Here is an 18,696-nt window from a genome sequence, read left to right on the forward strand (position 1 = left end):
GGTAAAACGTGGCTGTGTTTCAAACTTGCTTCTTCGTGAAGACTTTTCTCGTTTGCGTTCAGCTGAGTCTAGCAGCACCGTTTTCTGTTATGTCTGCAGTATGTGATTCCTTGTTACACACCTGGAGGACGCAGTGACATAGTGCAGCATATCACAAGTGAGTACATGAACGGGAGGAGGAAACGCGAGTCCTGAAAATTAAGTTGGGCCACTCCAAATAATTTTATGTTTATGGGATGGCCACAAATATCCGTCCTGTTGACGTGTTGCTGTAAGCTTTCGATATATGTTTCATATATCATTATATATAATATATATATGTGACGTAACGACGAAGAGACCGAACTCACGCTCGTGCATGGGCAGGGATATTCATTAAACTGATATTGCTCGGGACGGATGTTCCAGTGTCCTTCACACACAAACACACACACACGCGCACGCACGCACGCGCGCACACACACGCACGCACTCACACACACACACACACACACACACACAAATATATATATATATATATATATATATATATATATATAAAGAGGGGGAAAAGCCATTAAAAAAATAAGTAAATGATGCTAGACGTGTTTGAAATTCAAACTTACAGATTAAAATGGCTTCTATGGCTGCACGTAGAGAAACAGATACTCATTGATGCTGTCGCATCGTTCAATGAGTATATATATATATATATATAAATAAATAATAGTGTCATTGGTTTTGCGAGATACACAAGGAAGGCAATCGTCTTAGCCATCTAGCCACGACATGGAACGTTGAACAGGTGTATACACTGCAATTTTTAGCTTCATAAACTAAAACAAAGACGAGATACATATGTTGGTTCGACTTCCATTACCTCGTTTTTCGAATGAAGAAGAATACGTACCGTACTGAAGTACGGATGTTTTTTTTTAAAAACATGCGCTCAAAGACGTGGAATACCCCCGACGTTGCAGATGAATGTTGGCACAGTTTCCCCTGAAGTCGGCCCCGGACGCGTACTAAACGTCTGTCTCCCATTCATTCCTGCCCTTCTCTTTCAACCTGTACATAGCAGTTGCTTCCACGTGCTTATACGTAGGATCGAATAATAGATAAATAATGTTTCAGCGTGTGACACTTCGCGTCAAGTTGAACACGGATAAGTTAATTAATAAAAGTTGCAGGAAACACAGGCTTACCACTGCAGGCGTTTCCGCTAGTGAAGCGGCCGCGGGAGTGGTCACGTGCGTATATGAACCAATAGAAATAGCCAGGGCTCTTTCTCCTATGAAGTCACATCTACACGCCGAAGTTAGGGGTTATCTCGCCATCTATGACACGTAGGGAAATATATTTTTTCACTCAATTTTCCTTGGCGCGGTACACTGCCTGCAGGACGTAACGAACGCTTAAAGCTTAACCCGGACTTCAGCTCAAGTATTTCGTCGTTGCTAATTTGCTCCATGATCCGCTACGCAACCCATGACCCGCGAGTCGCTGCTGTCGCTAATTGGCTGGGAAACGGACTTTGTTTTAGCACGTGATAAGTACGTCGGATAACTGCAGAGCGACCTAGTTGACTCCGTGTCGTCGTTTAATTATTTATGCTTCGTTACTGAGATATTTTCTCTGCTGACGCGAAAAACAATGTTGATTAGGGACGCGGATGGCAAAAGGGCACCGCTCTCTCAAGAGAGATTCAGGTCGGATAATCGCGGGGGAATACTCCCTCCTACATGTCTGTATTGTTGACACAGAATGAGGGCATTGTAAGGTCCGAAGAGAATAAAAGGTATACGTCACACTGACGTTTTTCTCCTGTTCCTGAAGCAAGAAGGTTCGTCGTCGGCACACGGATCGAAGCGCTTCCTGTTGAGGCAGCACTTTCTTTTGCACGACTTCGTCGCTTTTGTTGACTCTATCACAGCGGTAAAAACGTCCCTGTTTCGTAGAGCACTTCAGCCCTCCTCTAAGCTACTGCGAATGGAGCATGTAACTTTAGGAATTGTGGTAGTTCAGCGGCAGTGTATAAAATTTCACCACAACGGTCTCTGAGGTATTTCTGTGTTTCGCAATTATAATATTGGGAAACCTGCTGTACGTATCAACAAGATAGAAATCCAGCCATTCTGCAAATGTTGATTGAAGGAGAGGCCACGGGTTACGAACCGCCGATGTCTCGAACAGATTTCCACTGTCTCCGCTGCGTCACGTGATGACGTCGACCACACTCATTCTCTTACGGTCTCTTTCATTGAGTTGAGAGAAGTTTTCTAGGAGTTTTTAGAACGCCGTGCAGATCAAAGGCCTTTCTCGCGCGCCATCTACAAATATCGTAGAACATAGTAATAGAATGTAAGCAAGTTGGTGTGGGCTAGTTGTTGGTAATAATTCCACGAGTATGGGGAGATATATGCACGAGGACAGAACTCAAACGGAGCAAATACACAATAATAATAATAATAATAATAATAAAAGGAAGAAGAAGAGAAAGAAAAGTGCGGAGTACGTTTGCCGTTTTTGCGCACGCATTATTTGGTCGTACAACCCGGTCGAGCCAAAAAGTAAAAGAGGCGTTTTTACTGCGTGCATCGGAAAGCAATAAGCCTGTTGGGAAATGAAACCTCACGTTGTAGCACGGGCTAAGCACTAAGACTTCGCATACCACTTCCACTAGTCTAGATGAAAGCACGTCCCCTCCGCAGCTATGACCTTAGTTGTCCGTGCGCCATAAAACCCCGAATCATCATCATCATCATCAACGTCCCCTCCGCAGCAGATCGTACGACAACAGCGCATCATGTTAACACGCGGGCCCCCTGACCGCTCGACTGCGCATCTGCCGTCCTGAAAAAGAAGTGCAAAGTCCATCGGCTAGAATGAAAATAAAGTTTTCTCTGCAACGAAATAGAAAGCCTGAGAAGGCCGAGTGCTCCGCTCTTTTTGGACATGATCGACTTTTGCGTTGTCCCAGCGCGGCAAAGAAAGTAATGTACTGTCTGCGCATTCGGACACGGAGATAAAAACGCAGAAGAAAAATAATGCCGTTTGTGTTTTGGAACGAGAGCAGAAATGGGGACAGGTCAGTTGAGCTTTGGGTGTGGCAGAAAAAAACGAGTCTGCGTTTTCGTTTGAAGTAAGTACTTATATATGTAAGGGTAAAGATAGTGAGATTGAGGGTGGATGCAGGTCGTTTATGACTCCTCCCCGTGGTGCTGTAGATAATGGGGAAAGAAGAGTTGTGAGAAACATTATTTGTACCAGTCATACCTAGGTTTCTTCGGTTTCGAGTTTCATGACTTTTCAAATTCGGGAGGGAAAAATCGGGCGCTATGATCTCTGTTTGATATGTCACCGGGGAATTTTCGGGAGAAACGAAAAGGCATATAAAACAAGCCCACAGCTGTGACGCTGGGACGAGAAACAATAATCTTTATATTTCCGCTCGGAACTGGGATAGTGAATGACCGCGGTATTCAAACACTTGCCTGAGCTCCACAACAGTTACTCTTTGACTCCTGCAGGAGGGGATTCCAGAAGGAGGACAAATAGGTTGTCACTAATAGCCCTCCTCTTTGCAGATATTATGGTTCACTTTTCCGGCGGTTTACCGAGATCGACAAGTTGAAGGAATGCTAGAATTTCGGGTAGATATCGGGTTTCTCCCGAATTCTTGAAAATTGGTTCGGGGAGGAATTAGCGTGAAAAATTCGGATTGAAGCCTAAAACGAAGAACCCTATGGATACCACGTGAGGAACAGGGGGACTGGGATGTTGGTTTCAGAGTTGTACGTTTAAAGGTGGTGTCCGGAGACAAAACGCGGTTGAAGTGAAGGTGCGAGCAAAATAGTGGGTGCCTAAAGTACGTGTAACCGGAATGTTTCGTTTTGAAACAGTTGGTGTAGTTCAAGGGGGCTTGCGTTCGTTTTTTGTGGCTTTTCCTCCTCCTCCTCTGAGCACAGCATCGGTTATCCGCGCTAGCGTCATTATCGTGCGAGATGCTTTTGATTGGTAGAAGAAGAAGAAGCTGATGATGCCCGCGGAGGAGAACATGCACTAAGAAGATATCGCAGGAGAACGAGATTTTCCGAACTTGTACCAACGTGTTATTCATTTTTATCTCAGTCCATTTCAGCGATTCTTTGAACGGTGGACAAAATCGAGGAACAAGTTTGGAGGAACGACAACACTAACACAACGCAACGAGGAACAAAAACACTAACGCGGCACGCACAACACTTTCTCCTCTTCCCTGGGGAGGTAATTGTCTAAAGCTGCACTTGTTTACCCTTATAAAGTTAGCCACTTAAAATAACAAGAAAAGAACCGAAGCAACACCAAGTGAGCGAAACACGCTCATGTTGTCGGGACCGTTATCGTGAACACTTTCCGATCTTCTAAAACTGTGACCTGGCTTTCGAAGTACGGCGTCTACCGCTCCCAAACAACAGATAAGACTCTCAGCCATGCACGTGCACGCTGCCATTGGTTCACCTAGGTACGGTAGCTTCACGCTGACGTCATCAACGGTCTACTAGCACCCTCTATCAACTGGACTGTTTCCGGTGCCTACCAAAAATGGACGTGACTCCCTGTGCATCGATCATCCGCTACATAAGGATTGCTAGAGCGGACACGTAAACATCTCCCATCTCTGTGGGCCATTACGCGTTTTTCCCTTGAGGTCACTTTCGCGCCGTGTTTATCATCGGTGACAGACGCGACGGCGAAACGTTTCTGAAGGAAGCAGGTCAGTAGTGAATACCGTTATGGGGTTTAGGCCCATTTTCGCTTCGCTTCACGCTTTCTTGTCGTCTGCGACTAACCTGTAAATGACAGTTTGGTTCGTCCGTGATATCCAGCGGCAATGATTACATTCGTGTTGCTTTCTCTTCTTGTTGTTGGACGGATTCCGTATTGAGGTCGAGCTCGAATTTCGCTTGTCACCATTCGGTAGCAGAGGACATGACAGGAGCAGTGGACGTTATGTGTCGCGTGAAGTAAGTAGTTGCCGGACAGCCGTTTATCTCTAATTTCGTTCCCACTCCCAGAGAAGTGTTGTGTGCAAACGAAACAATATAGGAGCTTTAGTACCGTGTACCACTTGGCGTCCAAAAGGAAACTTCGGATGCACACGCCGCATGCACCGAACGGAACTTTGCGTTTAGTGCACACGCAGCGTGAACATGCTGTTTCTTTGCGTACGCTTCACTTAGAACTCTATATTGCTATGAGAGAACTGAGGTTCTGAGGCTGGAACATGGAAGCTGGAACATGTGACCATGGAGTTGCCCAGGATTTTTCATTCTAGGTAATTCTCGGTAATTTCATTCTAGGTAATTGTTGGAATTCAGTCAGGGTGTCTGACACCCGTATATGCTGCCTTTTTTGGGGCTTTTTTTGGCAGGTATTTTGGGGCGGTTGCAATATCTTCGTGAGAGGAGGGAGAGAGGGTGCTGTAAAAATCCCTGGTTATGACGAAGCGATTTTCCTTTTTTCGCGTGATACAGCTGTGAACTAAATGACGCAACTGTACGCTCTTTCATTTGCGGACTACCTTCGGGGGAAGCATGTTATCCGTTTTCTCTGCAAGGGTCACTCATGTAAGGAATGTGTAAGCTGTTTATCTGTCTGCCGGGCACGAGGTGTGTTATATGAGGTCCGTTCTATAAGCTGCCTTCTCTCAGCTATAAACGCGATGTTTCTCGCGGGATTGCGTTTGGAAGTGATATACTCCTAATCGAAACTATGGCAGCGAGCTCTCTCTGACAGATATAGGAACCCAGTTTGTGTAAGTCAAGCTGGAACACGCGACGTCGCTAAATGGTATTTCACGAAAGTGCAATCAATGACGCACTTGCTGTTGATCATATAACGAATATCTTTTTCATACCCAGACGAACAGAGAAATATCTTCGCATCCGTCGAATCCGTCGCATCTTCCAGGTTGTGTTATTTTTTTTATGTTTGTCTGGTGCCTGGCTTGGATACAATCACATGAGCCACAGTTACGTGATTGTGACATAAGCGCATCGTATCGAGTTATCGCACCTCCTCGCCACCTATCCCGACCGGTGGATTGGTTGACGTGGCCCTGTCGGAGAGGATTTGCTGCGCTAACTCGATACGACACGCTCTGGTCGCGTGCATGTAAATGCGCTTGTGGAAGAAAGATCCAACGGGAGAAAGGATCCATCGGGAAAGTGCATCCAACGGGGGTCACGTAACCGAGGGGAAAAAAAGATCCAAAGGGCAAAAAAGACCCATCGGGGAAGTGCATCTAACGGGGGTCATGTGACCGGAGGAAAAAGATCCAAAGGGAAAAACGATCCAAACGAGAACGAAGATCCACACGGAAGAAACATCCATTGGGAGTTCCAAACGAGAGAGGACATCAACGGGGCAAAAATATACACAGGGAAAGATACAAACGCGGAAGTGCGTGGAAGATCCAAAGGGAAGAAAGATCCATCGGGAAAGTACATCCAACGAAAGTACATACAATCTGTTGCAGCAGTTGTTAAGTTTCATTTTTACCAATCGCACGTTACGTCGCCGGAATAGTTTAATTTTCCAGCCTTTCGTCTAATCTAATCATCCGTTAACGATATGAGAGCGGATGCGAAGAAGTCAAAACAGTTGCGTTCGTCCTTTGGTGAATCGCTAATGTATCTGTGATGTTTTACGTAACGGCGTTACTGTAATCGATACTTTTTTTCGTTATCGAAGTGCAGTTGTAAATCGGTATCTTAAAAGTACTTCCGGTACAAATTTACGGGAACGCGATCTCCATGTCACGCCTAAGGAAAGCGCACGAGGATGACGGGCGAAAACTTTGAGCGCCAGCTACTGCTAAAAAGTCAACCAAAAAGCCGTAAAATAAACATTCCGCTTTTTTGTTGCAAAACGGTCTTCTCCCAATTCGCTATATAAAACAAAGGGAGTGTTCACGTTAGCGAGATTTCAACGTTGCAGTTTCCATGCGCGACGTATTTTCAGCAAAAGTGTCGGGTAAAGTTTCGCGTTACTTTAGTAACGCTAGCCGTACTGTTACCTTGAACAGGAAGTATCAAAGCTACTATTTACTCAAGTAACGAGTAACGAGCGTCACAGTTAACTTGAACACCGCTCCAGCCTGCAAAGCGGGAAGAGAGCCACCCTGACAGAGCCTAGCAGACGACAACGCCTCCGTCAACGAGGGTTACCCCCCCCCCCCCCGCCCCTCTCATTGGAATGGAATGGAATGACCCGAACACCTTCCGCCATTATTTCTACTAAGCACCACCAGTGTGTGCAGGCCGTAAGCGTTCAAGTTAACTTTGATGCGAGCTGTACAACACTTTGTTACATCCCAAGCAGCGCAGTGTGGGTGTGGCTGGCAGGTGTGTTATCAACGTGACGCTTCGGGTGCGTTTTTGTATTCTACCCGGGTAACTCGGGGGGTAACCCTTACTGGGCGAAGAATCGAGTGTGACGGAAGTGACGTCATAGCCTACCGGCGAAAAATCAACTCTCGTCGCTCGAGGGTTACTCTGGGTACCTACTCTCACTCACCCAGCTCAGCAGGTGGGTAGCAGAGGGTTATGACGTCACACGACGTCAAGTGAGAGTCCCGCGTCTTTTAACTAGCATGCAGGCATCATCCCCTTCATCTTCCCCTTCGTCAAATGCGTCAAGCAGCACATGTGCCGCAACTTCTACAATCATGTCCTCGTCAAAAACGTCGTCTGCCTCGGCCGTCATATTCTCTGAAACGGGCGTATGGGCGAAAATTTCTAAACGGGGGGTACCTACCCACAGGTCACGTGACATCTCACTCGGGTCACGTGGTGCGTAACCCGGGGGTTACCCGGGTAGAATAAAAAAACGCACCCTTCATTCAGCAGGTCTGCCCACGAACAAAACAACCTTGGTCTACCCGTATGCACTCGCACTTCCAGTACGTTGCGCAGCTTGGGTCATCACTGTTGTCTCGCGACGTAGAAGACACGAATTATCACCATTTACTGCAGCTGGCTTGCCTCGTGAACGACCCACGAGGAAATCGTCCCAAGGTCAACGGATAAAGTGCCCGAAACCCCGTTCCACAAATAGACTTTTTCTCTGTAGACTGACTACGTACAAGCAACGAAAACAAGACACCTTTGTTCCTCGCTCTCGCAACTCACGGCTCAAAACAAGAACTGCGAGCATTACACTCCCTTCGCATTTGCATAAGGGTCGTCTTCGCCGATGTCAGCCGTCAATAACTCTCCCGCGAATGGTAGGTAGCCCGGCTTACGTGAATGTTTTCTTAACCATTCCCTCCTCGTACGTGTCTGAAGGCCTGATGCGCAACTGTCACGCTTTTGGTCGTGCATGAGACTGCAATCAGTGCACTTCGTTGTGCGAACTTTCTTGTTTCTGTATTTGTTCCCATGCTTTGGATTTCTCGGTGGAGTTTCTTGTACTGGTATTAGAATTGGTTGGCGATCTTAACTGCTTACAAGTAACTTCATTCCCCAGGACTGCTCAGAACATCACGTAGACCGCGTAAAAAAACGTAATTGACACTAGCATAACTTTTAAAAGGTAAAGTTGAACATGCTTGCATGATGTCCCACATACGTCCATATGTCCTAAAATGACGTTCCCGGGATATTCAGTGGATCTACAAATGACTAAGAAGTGCTAGTCCACAGAAGTGTCTCCTGGATGTCAATGGGCTCTGTGGCAAAAGTCCGTGGGATATCCCAACGTCCAAAATGGGATATCCTGTAGACATTTTCTGGATATATATGGTTTGCTGGGTAGCTGTCACTGCTAATGTTGTACTTTGCTGCATATTGCTGGGGTATACTAGTCCCTCGTGGTATGAATGAGGAATGGAATGGTATGGATTTGAGAGAAAACTATGGAGATGGTGGCTCCACAAAATGAGTCTATACTACTTGTCTTCTCCATGACTCATTAAGCTGTGTGCTCAAAATTCAAGATGTAATCAAGCGATATCAAAGAGACGGTAATGAAGGAGTCGAGATACTGTCGCACGAGTGTGCGAAAAAAAAAGAAAGAAAAAGAGTGAGGAAGCGAGAATATCGGGTGGCGTGATCGGAGTTACAGTGTTGAATGAATGAGGGTAGAACTTGGCCTGTGTACTTTTTCTGGATGTGGATATTGAAGAGTTGCTTGTACGCAGTCCTGACTGTGGGAATGCTCGGGACCGTTTATCTTTATACGCTGGTGGAGGAATCGAGTTTGGACGCACCGCACATCAATGCCGATCGCCTGGTGGAAGCGTTGGTACCAGAGCTCATTCCCTTGTCTCCAGCGACAGGTCTATACCTATCTTGATATACATGAATAGGGCTTGTAGCTGGTTACGTCCAAACTAGGCGCTGTCCGTCTTTTTGTTTCCCGATTTTCTTTCAAGCGCAGATTCACCTTCCCACCCAGCCCAATCAAGTTTGATATATAGTGCCTTGAGCCAGAGGTATGTCATACTTCGTACCTTGGGACAAATTCTAGATGTTTCCTTCTGAGCAGTTCTCATCCTTATTAGACCGGGGGGTTGAGGGGGGTGAAGTAGAGGTTCGCTTGGTCTATGGTGAACCATACTAGGTCTTCGTCTTTGTCCAAGTGAGAGCATGCTAGTTTGCGTGTGACCCAGAACGACCCGTCATCTTCTTTTTAAGTCCTAATAGAGATTAGCCAATACTTGGCTTGCTACTCTTAGAGAAACGACCAGAACGACCCATGACGACCTACGTGTGGACATAGTGTCTACCGCCTCGTCCTGGTTGACATGACGATCGTGTGGTCAGTCATATGGTCACAGAGGGTATACAGCACGCAATGGTGGCTAACTACAAATCTGCAACGACGGCGACTATCTCAGGAAAGGAATTGTACGCATCCTTCTCATTATTTGCCTTCATCTGAAAGCAAGCGGTAACATCTTCCACGTCTGGAACATCAGGAACATCGGAAATTCCTTATCTTGAGAAAGCGGTGGTATTCCCGGAGTGAAAAAAAAAAGAAAGCGACTGTGAGAAATCCACCGCTACCTTTGCACGTGTGTGCTCGCCAACATTATTTATAGAACTGCAAGTGCTTATACGACTTCACCTCTAAACGTCATCTTAAGAAAAAAATAACAGGGACAGGGATCTGTGATCCCATTCTGAACGCACAAACGAAACCCTTCTGCTTTCGGCTTCCAAATTCAGGGTAGTCTCTCACCTCTCTCTTTTTTTTTTTTTTTTTGTTCACCAACTTTCAAGCTGAAGAAAGTGCCCCGTTTTCTTGGTGGTTTTCGTTTCTAATATATCCACTTCGGTTCCCGTATTTGTGGAAGAAAACTGTTAGTGGTTGTGTGGGCTTATACTTCCTCCTCTATATACATAGCCACATTCTGCCACCTATACCAGTTAATGTTACCATGGCTGTGTCACGGTTCTAGGTCACGTGATCTGTAGCTGGAACTGGAGGTGCGCGAACATGAAAGAACGACGACAAGCGGACGAAAACACGGGACATGTGGGTGAACAGCAATAGATACATGATGATGATGATGATGACAAGAGGTGTTTCAGCGCAGGAGTTGCGGTAGCGGAAACCTGCCCTCGTCGGTGACCTTTGTCCACAGCCACCCATTCTTCCTCCATTCACCGTGAACTCAGGGCGAAGGTCAGGCTAAAAATATGATGGACACATCCTACGCACACACATTCTATATGTGTGGTCGACTTTTGTATTGAAGTCTCATCATGCGTTGGATTAAGAGTTACGAGGAAGTTTAGAAGATGAGTGACGTGCGGATTTAGAAGCCATTCAACTTTACTACACGCAGCAAATAGAAGCGGAGGTATGGAGCTGCCGTGTGTGTGTGTGTCTTTTATCCCGAGGTGTGTTCACTTCTCGGTGGAAGTACGGCATGTATACACTGTTTAGCTAAGAGAGCTATTAATGTGTGATGGATGATCCTGTCAATGCGGCCGATCATGTATGTAGCTTGCCTGTATATAACAAGCTACTGTAAAGCTTTGTGCTATTATACGTATGTAAGCGGTGTCGGTTCACTTTACGAACACGTAACGGAAGTATATTTCTCAACATATGAGGCTCCAGGAAGTAGGCAAATCAAAGCTCTTATGATGTGGGTCTCAATGCCGTTGCACAAGTATTGCAGGAAAAGTGCCCTCTTGATGAGGGACACTGTCGAGTTTCCCAAAATAGGCTGGTAAATAAATAAATAAATATATTTTTAGAATCCAGTGAGCTGCAGAGCGCAAAAATTTTCGAAAAGCTTGATATGCTTGCGAAGGATGTATTGCATGAAATAACGTAAAATGAAATACTGTTTTTCCGCGCACCATATAATATGTCAACGAGTTCTTGATGAAGGTTTCCTGTTATCTACGAAGTACTCTGTATTTCGATACGTGCGGTAAGGAAACGTGACAAACCGGGCCCAACAACAACAACTAAATCAGGACTATGGCCTGGGGTGATTCACCGCTTGGGAGCAGTACACTACCCCATTACACGAGAAGCGTGAGATGTGAAATATGAAAATGAAGTTATGTGCAAGTACAACTCTTGAACTCCCGTCCTCTGGTTGCGCAACGCTACGTCACACAAAAGGAAGAAGCACATGAAAGAAGCGCCAATGGTCCGTGAGATGCAGGGGAGGACCCTACAGCGCCTGGAGCAAGCCGGTAGCCAAGAGGAACTCCAAGAACATCACAAGTCCTCGACGGTGTTGGACCGGGCCCAAATGCATCGAGGCGGATCGTTCTTTTAGTACGGCGTGCGAGTGGCGTTTTGCACGCGGCATCTATAGTGTAATTGCAGTTCAACGCAACGTTCCGAAAAATAAAATAAATTATATGTGTTACGTCAAGCAGGCACGTAAATAACAACAACTTTATTTTCTAATGATGATTGGAGAAGCAGGCACCTATATAGTATTGTTACGACATTCAGAAAACAGCTCAAAGTGTCCAGCAAGAGCTGAAGGTGTACACATAACACAAAAGAGCGGAGACATATATCAATAACGAAGTCTCTTTTCAGGCGCTGAACTTTCCCACCTCGTAATAGGATCGTTATAGAACGGCATCATGGACCAACTTTATGAAATCATACAGCGCACTTCGCAATGATTCTCTGTCATCCCGCCTTACGAAATTGGCACACGTCGTGTGGCACCATCTTTATTTAGCTCCCGATAACTCCTGCGAGGCGTTCGTTGTACAACGCCGAGTATAGGACAGATGAGAGAACTGATGTTCTGAGGCTGGAATCCAGGCAATTCGGTAATCCAGAAGATATGGGTTCGAGTCCTACATCTGGCTGACCTTTTCAGTGACTCCCGTCTTTCATCGTTATAGGAAAGATCCCATCGAGGTGTCGAGCTGTCGAGGGAGAAATCACGAAGGGAATCGTGTAGGTATATCTTCGAATTGGTCGATCCTGGAACGCGAAAATAACATTAGACCGTTGCGGAGTAGTTCGCGCTCTCTGTTAACCGGGATGGATAGTCGAAAGTTGTGGGGGTCGACGAACCTTTCTCCATGTATCGCGGGAAGTAAGGACCGGTGGTGTTAGAAAAATGCTGCAGAAAGGATAAAGGTGCAAAACTTTAAGAAACACCGTTTCACATCTATCCCTTTTTGGGAAAAAAATACTCAAGGAGGCTGTACGCTCCAGGGGGGGGGGGGGATCTTTTAGGTATCCCCAGTAGGTGCTTTGCCACAACTAGATTCACTGAGGCTATTCAGTGACTCTATAGCCGCAACCATTAGTCCCTTTCCGGGCTAAATACACGTAAGTTCGTGTGGGGGGTGGGAAAACTGTTCACAGTGCTGGGGAGTAAGTTTGAGGGTCAGGGGACTAAGATGTGGAGGAATTGCCATATATGGGCTGTAATTTCTCCCGAAGTTGCTTTTGTTTTTGCTTTCTTCGGAGTTTTGAAGCATGTGAACGAACTCTCATTTCCCCTTTTGTCTCCTGCGTTGTCTCTCTTTTTTAACTCTTCACTTCGACTAAGCACCACCTTCGTCATCATGCTACCATATAAGTTCTGCACCTACATAAATTGCTTCACCGACACATGTATCGCGCCTTTAGTTTGAAGAATGCACAGCTGTACTGGAGAGATCCTCCGTACCTGCAGGTACCTGAGGAAGCGTGGACCTCCACGCGAAAGCTTGTACAAATTAAACTTAAACAAAAATCTTCAGTGTCGGCTTCTGTATTTTGTTTATGTGATCTACAGGACTTGACTCCCCTCTTCGTATACGCTTCTACCTGCAGGTACTAAAAAGTACCAGGTACGGAGGAGGTCGAATTTCCGCCTGGTACACAGGTAATAATATATAGTAGTTAGCGTACAATTACAGCATCCCAGAGTCTTCCGAACGCTTCCGTACCTGGCATTTTTATCACCCGCCCTTCTCTGTCAGTTCGTTCAGACACAACGGTATATTACGCCATAATTAGCTGTATTCTGCACGGAGCTGACAAAACAAGAGACCGTTGTCACTTCAGGCAAGACCGCGACGTTTGGCTTACATCTTAGTTACAGAGCTCTAGGTAATTGATGTTTCTAATGGGTTGGGAAAGGGGGGGGGTATTTGTGACTGCTTGCTCTCTTAGAGCGATTTACGATCGTTCTCTTGTTATTCAGCTGTAGGGATCTGGAGAACGTGCTCAACGTGAGGTCAGGTGAGCTGAACGTGTCTGATTATGTTGCGCAAGAAGATTGCGAATCTTTCGATCGAGACATTGCATTGAGTTTTGCCGCAGGCAGAACATCCGACACGGATCTTGAGTAGAAGATGTTTCGTGCTATTGATTCAGTTCCTGTTTCGTGCTGTTTTTCTTGGTAATACGAATGTATACAAAATGTTGTCAACGCCAGCACTTTTGAAGACATGACTATGTAGCGAGTTGGTGCAACTCCCAGCCTGCTGGACGGCATCAGCCCCATTTCATCATCATCGTCTTCTTTATGTGTATGTGTGTAAAAATTCACGATTATTCTACAGATTCACGATAGTCCTGCATCAACTCCAGATCCCTCATCTCAAATTAGTTAACGCGGAAGACACGAGTCATTGCTCCGCCAGAGACGCAATCGCTAACGCAAACTGGGCCAAGATTGTAATATCACATATGCTCTTGGAGCAGAGAGGCTATCTTGGGAAACTGGAATAAGACTGCACGCAGTACTTCGCCCACAAACCATGTGTTTCAATCTCTATTTAACCCCTCTTCAAATAGAGCTCCATTTCAACCGCTACAACGGATCCGGTGCAAATGCGAGTGACAACAACAACAACAACATACATGAATGGATGATGATGATGATGTGGGATGTTTTCCTGCGTTTAAATACGAGTGAACTGGACTGAGAACCTCGACAAAACCTGCGTAACGCAGCATCGCATATCTAATCATTTGGCATTCATCACGGCACCATACTGTAAGACGAGAGGGATGTATATAGTCCTGGCTTGGAACGGCCAGCCGTAGCTCGAGGCATCGTGGAAAATCGCGACTCAGAAATGATATGCGAGAGAAACCGCAATAACTTGTTAACGATCAACGCGTACGCAAAAACAACGAAAGTCCCCTTCGGTACCTAACGGGTCGACGGCCCCGTAAAACTTTTGCACGAGGCTCTGCGGTGGAAGAGCACTTGACGCCAACAGCGCACGTGTCTCATAAATTGCACCGCACGATGGGAGGGGGGAGTGGAACACAATACGTTTCCTATGCGAAAGATATGCCAGTTGCTGGGAGAAATACAAGGCAAAGAGGTGTTAGATATTCGGGACACATCACTTATTATTATTGAGCTCTCGGTAATTATGTACAACACTGCGTATATACCAGCTCCCACGTGGCATAGTGGTTATAGGATGGTCGCTTTCCACGCCGAGACTCGGAGGTGACAGAGGTTCGAATGTTCGAGGTTTTCGGGCAGATTTTCCAGACGAATGCCGGCACAGGTCCCCGTGAAGTCGTCCCAGGATGCACAGTAATAACCCCCCCCCCCTGTCCCCCACTCCTTCCTGATGTCCTGTCTCCACCTGCCCACGTCTGTGCGTCGCAATTACTGCATGTGCATGCTCAGAAAAAAAAAATGAAAAAAAGGAAAAGGCTGCATCTTTGAACACTGTGCTAAACGTCTTCAAATGCGGTAGCTTTTTTTTTTTTTTTTGTTGGGGGTTGCTATTGGTGGTGGTAAATTTTTGGTCACGCGCTCACTGTGACGCGTTTCTATCATGCTGTAACGGACGGAACGACACGTACGGCTGTCATTGGTGCTATTGCTTTGCAACTAGTACATTACATAGAAAGAGTTTTCCTCAGACGCTTTCAGACATATGTCGGCACAGTTCCCCTAGAAGTCGGCCCAGGACGCACATTTCCCCAGGGCGTCAGTCGTGACGTTGCCCACATATACGTGAGGCCGACAACGGCAAGCCCTTTCACCATCACCACCATCACCACCACCACCTACATAGAAAGAGGGAAAAAAAAATAAAGGAAACGTAGGCGCGACCAGCTGTTCCATGACGCTTGATGTATGAAAGCATTGAGTGAATGCTTTACGCATCAAGCGTCGAAAAGAGCAATTTTAGACTTGAAGTTCAACGATCATTTCCAGTACTGTGGAGTGAATGTCTGACTCAGAGGACTAATGTGGAAATATATGCGAATTTGCAATATAGGAAACTAGAATGAAGCTGCAATTCCTTCCCTTTTTCTTTTCTCTCTCTCGGGATTCTGTTTTCTTGACATGTACCTCCGCGTGTTTCCTATTTCAGGATATTTCACCAGTTTTTGTTCCGTATTTCGATCAATGAAATGAGCCCGCAGACAGAACACTATACATCATGTCGACGTGTGCGGGTCGGTTAGTCTCGCTACCTAGCCGGTGCCGGCGCCACTGTACATCGCTGTGCCCTCGACGCTATGAAATCAATGAAGATAAATGACTTCGAGGAGCACAAAGTTCCAGGTCAGGAACGATATTTCCGAGCTGGAAACGCTAGAGACGATCACGGTCGATAGGAGGGATTTGTTTGATTCTTATTGCGCTTTGTACGGGAATCATTCATGCTTTAGGCAGGCAGGTAGCCCATAAGTTGTTCGATGAGATATACGCCGGAAGCTAAACGAGTGCCTAAATTATACGGGTATCTGGATGTAGAACTGGAAGTCAGTGTGGTTAGCGTTCCTGAATGGGGGCTGCCTTGACCTTTTCGGAATCGTCAACACGCGTTTCCGATGGTTGAAAATCAGTGCATGAAGTCAGACACAGTGCTTTCGGGAAAGAAGACCGGAATTTTGTAACTGTGTCATCGTAATAACAGAAACTATGCGGGCGCTTTATAGGTTAGGGCAGCAGGTTTTCTGGCTAACTCTTGCACCCAACTGCGGGGAATACAAAAAGAGACATTTATGGATGAAGGCTTCGCGGAACGCATGTACGCTTATGGCCAGGCAGTTGTTCATCATTCAGCTTCGAGAAGGATGTGTGAGCTAATACATTCATGCTGTAACACTCTAACGACGTGTAAAAAGTACAGTGGCCAGGGTGGGGCCACAGGCCGATCGCGTTTTTGTACCAAGGAGCGTTTCTAGAATGCAACATGATATTCATCCAGACCCGCAAGAATAGTTGTTTAAAGATCCACCATGAATCTCGTCTTCAAGAGATAGATTCGATCTGCTGCAGGTCTCCACGAGGTAAGGAATATTCGATCTGCTGCAGTTAGATACTGACCACTACGGATAAAAAAAAGGGGGGGGGGGGGTTCCAAACGACTCGCTGCGCGCTCATTTTTTGTTGTTCTTCTGATTTGGTAATTGATCATCATCTCCCGTGCTGCAAGTGATCAAAGCCTGCTTACAAAATATTTTGACCATGTGTAAATGACCAGAGACCCCCTTCACATATATCATTCTTCGATTTTTTACTACTATTTCTCTGTAGTTGTTATTCGTTATAGCATGCAGCTTTAAGCATTCATGTTGACGAAGCCCACATATCCATGTTTTTTTTTTCCTTGCTTACCTGGTGATGACTAAATTCAAGCTGAGGCTCTGCTGTACCTGCTGTGTTTCTTATTGCCGTGCGGGGGAGTGGGGGGGATATGTTTATTAAGAAAAAAAGAAAGGAACGGTTAGCCAGGCAAAGAGCCGGCTTGCTATTCCGAAAAAAAAGGGGGAAGGGGAAAAAGAAAAGGAAGGAGAAAGAAAACAAAAAACAAAAAGTAGAATCAAAAAGAAAAGGAAGGAAAAAGAAAAAAAGGGGGTAATCGAAACAAAGGCAGGAAAGAAAAAAGAAACACGGAGGAATCACAAAAAAAAAAGGAAAGAAAAACAAAAAGCAACAAAAAGAAAGGAAAGGGGAAGAAAACAAGTAACAAAACGAAAGGAAAGAAAGAAAGAAGAGAATAAACACTAGCACAACGTTACATGCAGTTCACGAGTCCGTGCGGCCTTTTTGATTTAGTCCTATTTTATTCGAGTCAATAGAACTATAAACGGGACTGCACGTAATTTCTACGCGCTGCGCCCATACATATAGGATGATAGCTGCAAATACCCGATAAACATCTTGGGTGGCGCTGGAGGTGCCTACGCTTAATATGCATGAAAATGCCCGAGAGTAAACGGACATTTGGCCTTGCCCTTTCCGAAGGTAACCCAAACAGGGAACTGGTTTCGCTTTCATAACTGCGTCGACCCTCACTTGTCCTTTATGTATATGCTCTTCCGCATAACTGTCGCAGAAAGTTACTTACCGGTCATGTTCGAGGACTTCACCGCATAACACGCCGAGGGCCAGCCATTGCAGAAAATGATACCGTTACCACTCCTGACTTGTGGAAAGCGTAGGGTGTACGCCCTTTTGTGACAGTTGAGAAAATTGCGCAAGTCTCACAGAAAAAAACACCCCGCTTACAACAAATCAACCATTTCATCAGAGATGGTAGTTGGTTGCATAGGAGCGTGGTTATGGGTCGAAGTTTCGTGTTTTTTTAAAGTGGCGGGCGCCGTTCCTGATTGATTGATTTGAAGAAGAAAAAACTGGAGATGTTAGTTCCAAAACACTCGTGACTGGCTACTCCAGGACGCCCCGTTCCTCTTTAACGCGAATCCAGCACTGCATGGTATCGCGCTAGGGACAGCCAAAACAGAGAGTTGTTTTCCTCTCCATTTGTTTCTGTTCAAAATACTCCGGGGAGCTCCTGACATGAAGTGCTGTATTTTTCTTCTACCTCGGAAAAACGGGAGGGTAGGAGATGTTGAAAATAGATAATGATCTAAAATTGGTCCTTTATCAAGGTGAACGACACTTCTCCCTTATACTAATCTCTGGCATCGCAGCTGCTTCCCTAACGAGGTTCTCAGCCTTGTTTCTTCCCCTCTCTTTTAAGGTGACTGAAGATCAAAAACTTCGAAGAGTGTTAATGACTTCTTTAGAGCGTTGTTCAGAAGGTCGACGAACTTGGCTGGCGTGGGCGAATGTTTTTGGGATTAGACTGTACCAGGGACAAACTACGAGGACCTGCAGTGTTATACTTGTCGTAACATTGAACGTTACAACAACCACAAATAAATCGTGACTATGACATGCGTGATATACCGTGTACGTAACGTGCATATACTGACCCTAAAATCAAATAAGCGTTTTTCATTGAACAT

The 18,696-nt window shown here is 45.8% G+C and overlaps 1 protein-coding gene across 2 annotated transcripts in view; it reads left to right on the top strand.

Moving 5' to 3' along the window:
* Nucleotides 1-18,696, top strand: part of LOC135400086 (ras-related and estrogen-regulated growth inhibitor-like protein) — a 134,690-nt gene continuing 115,994 nt past the window's right edge. For both annotated transcript variants that reach the window (XM_064631824.1, XM_064631825.1), the window contains exon 1: nt 1-157. The gene's annotated coding sequence lies outside the window, so the exon portion shown is untranslated. The remainder of the gene's footprint in view (nt 158-18,696) is intronic.

The sequence above is a fragment of the Ornithodoros turicata genome, chromosome 7, assembly GCF_037126465.1.
Source record: "Ornithodoros turicata isolate Travis chromosome 7, ASM3712646v1, whole genome shotgun sequence".
NCBI classification, from domain to species: domain Eukaryota; kingdom Metazoa; phylum Arthropoda; class Arachnida; order Ixodida; family Argasidae; genus Ornithodoros; species Ornithodoros turicata.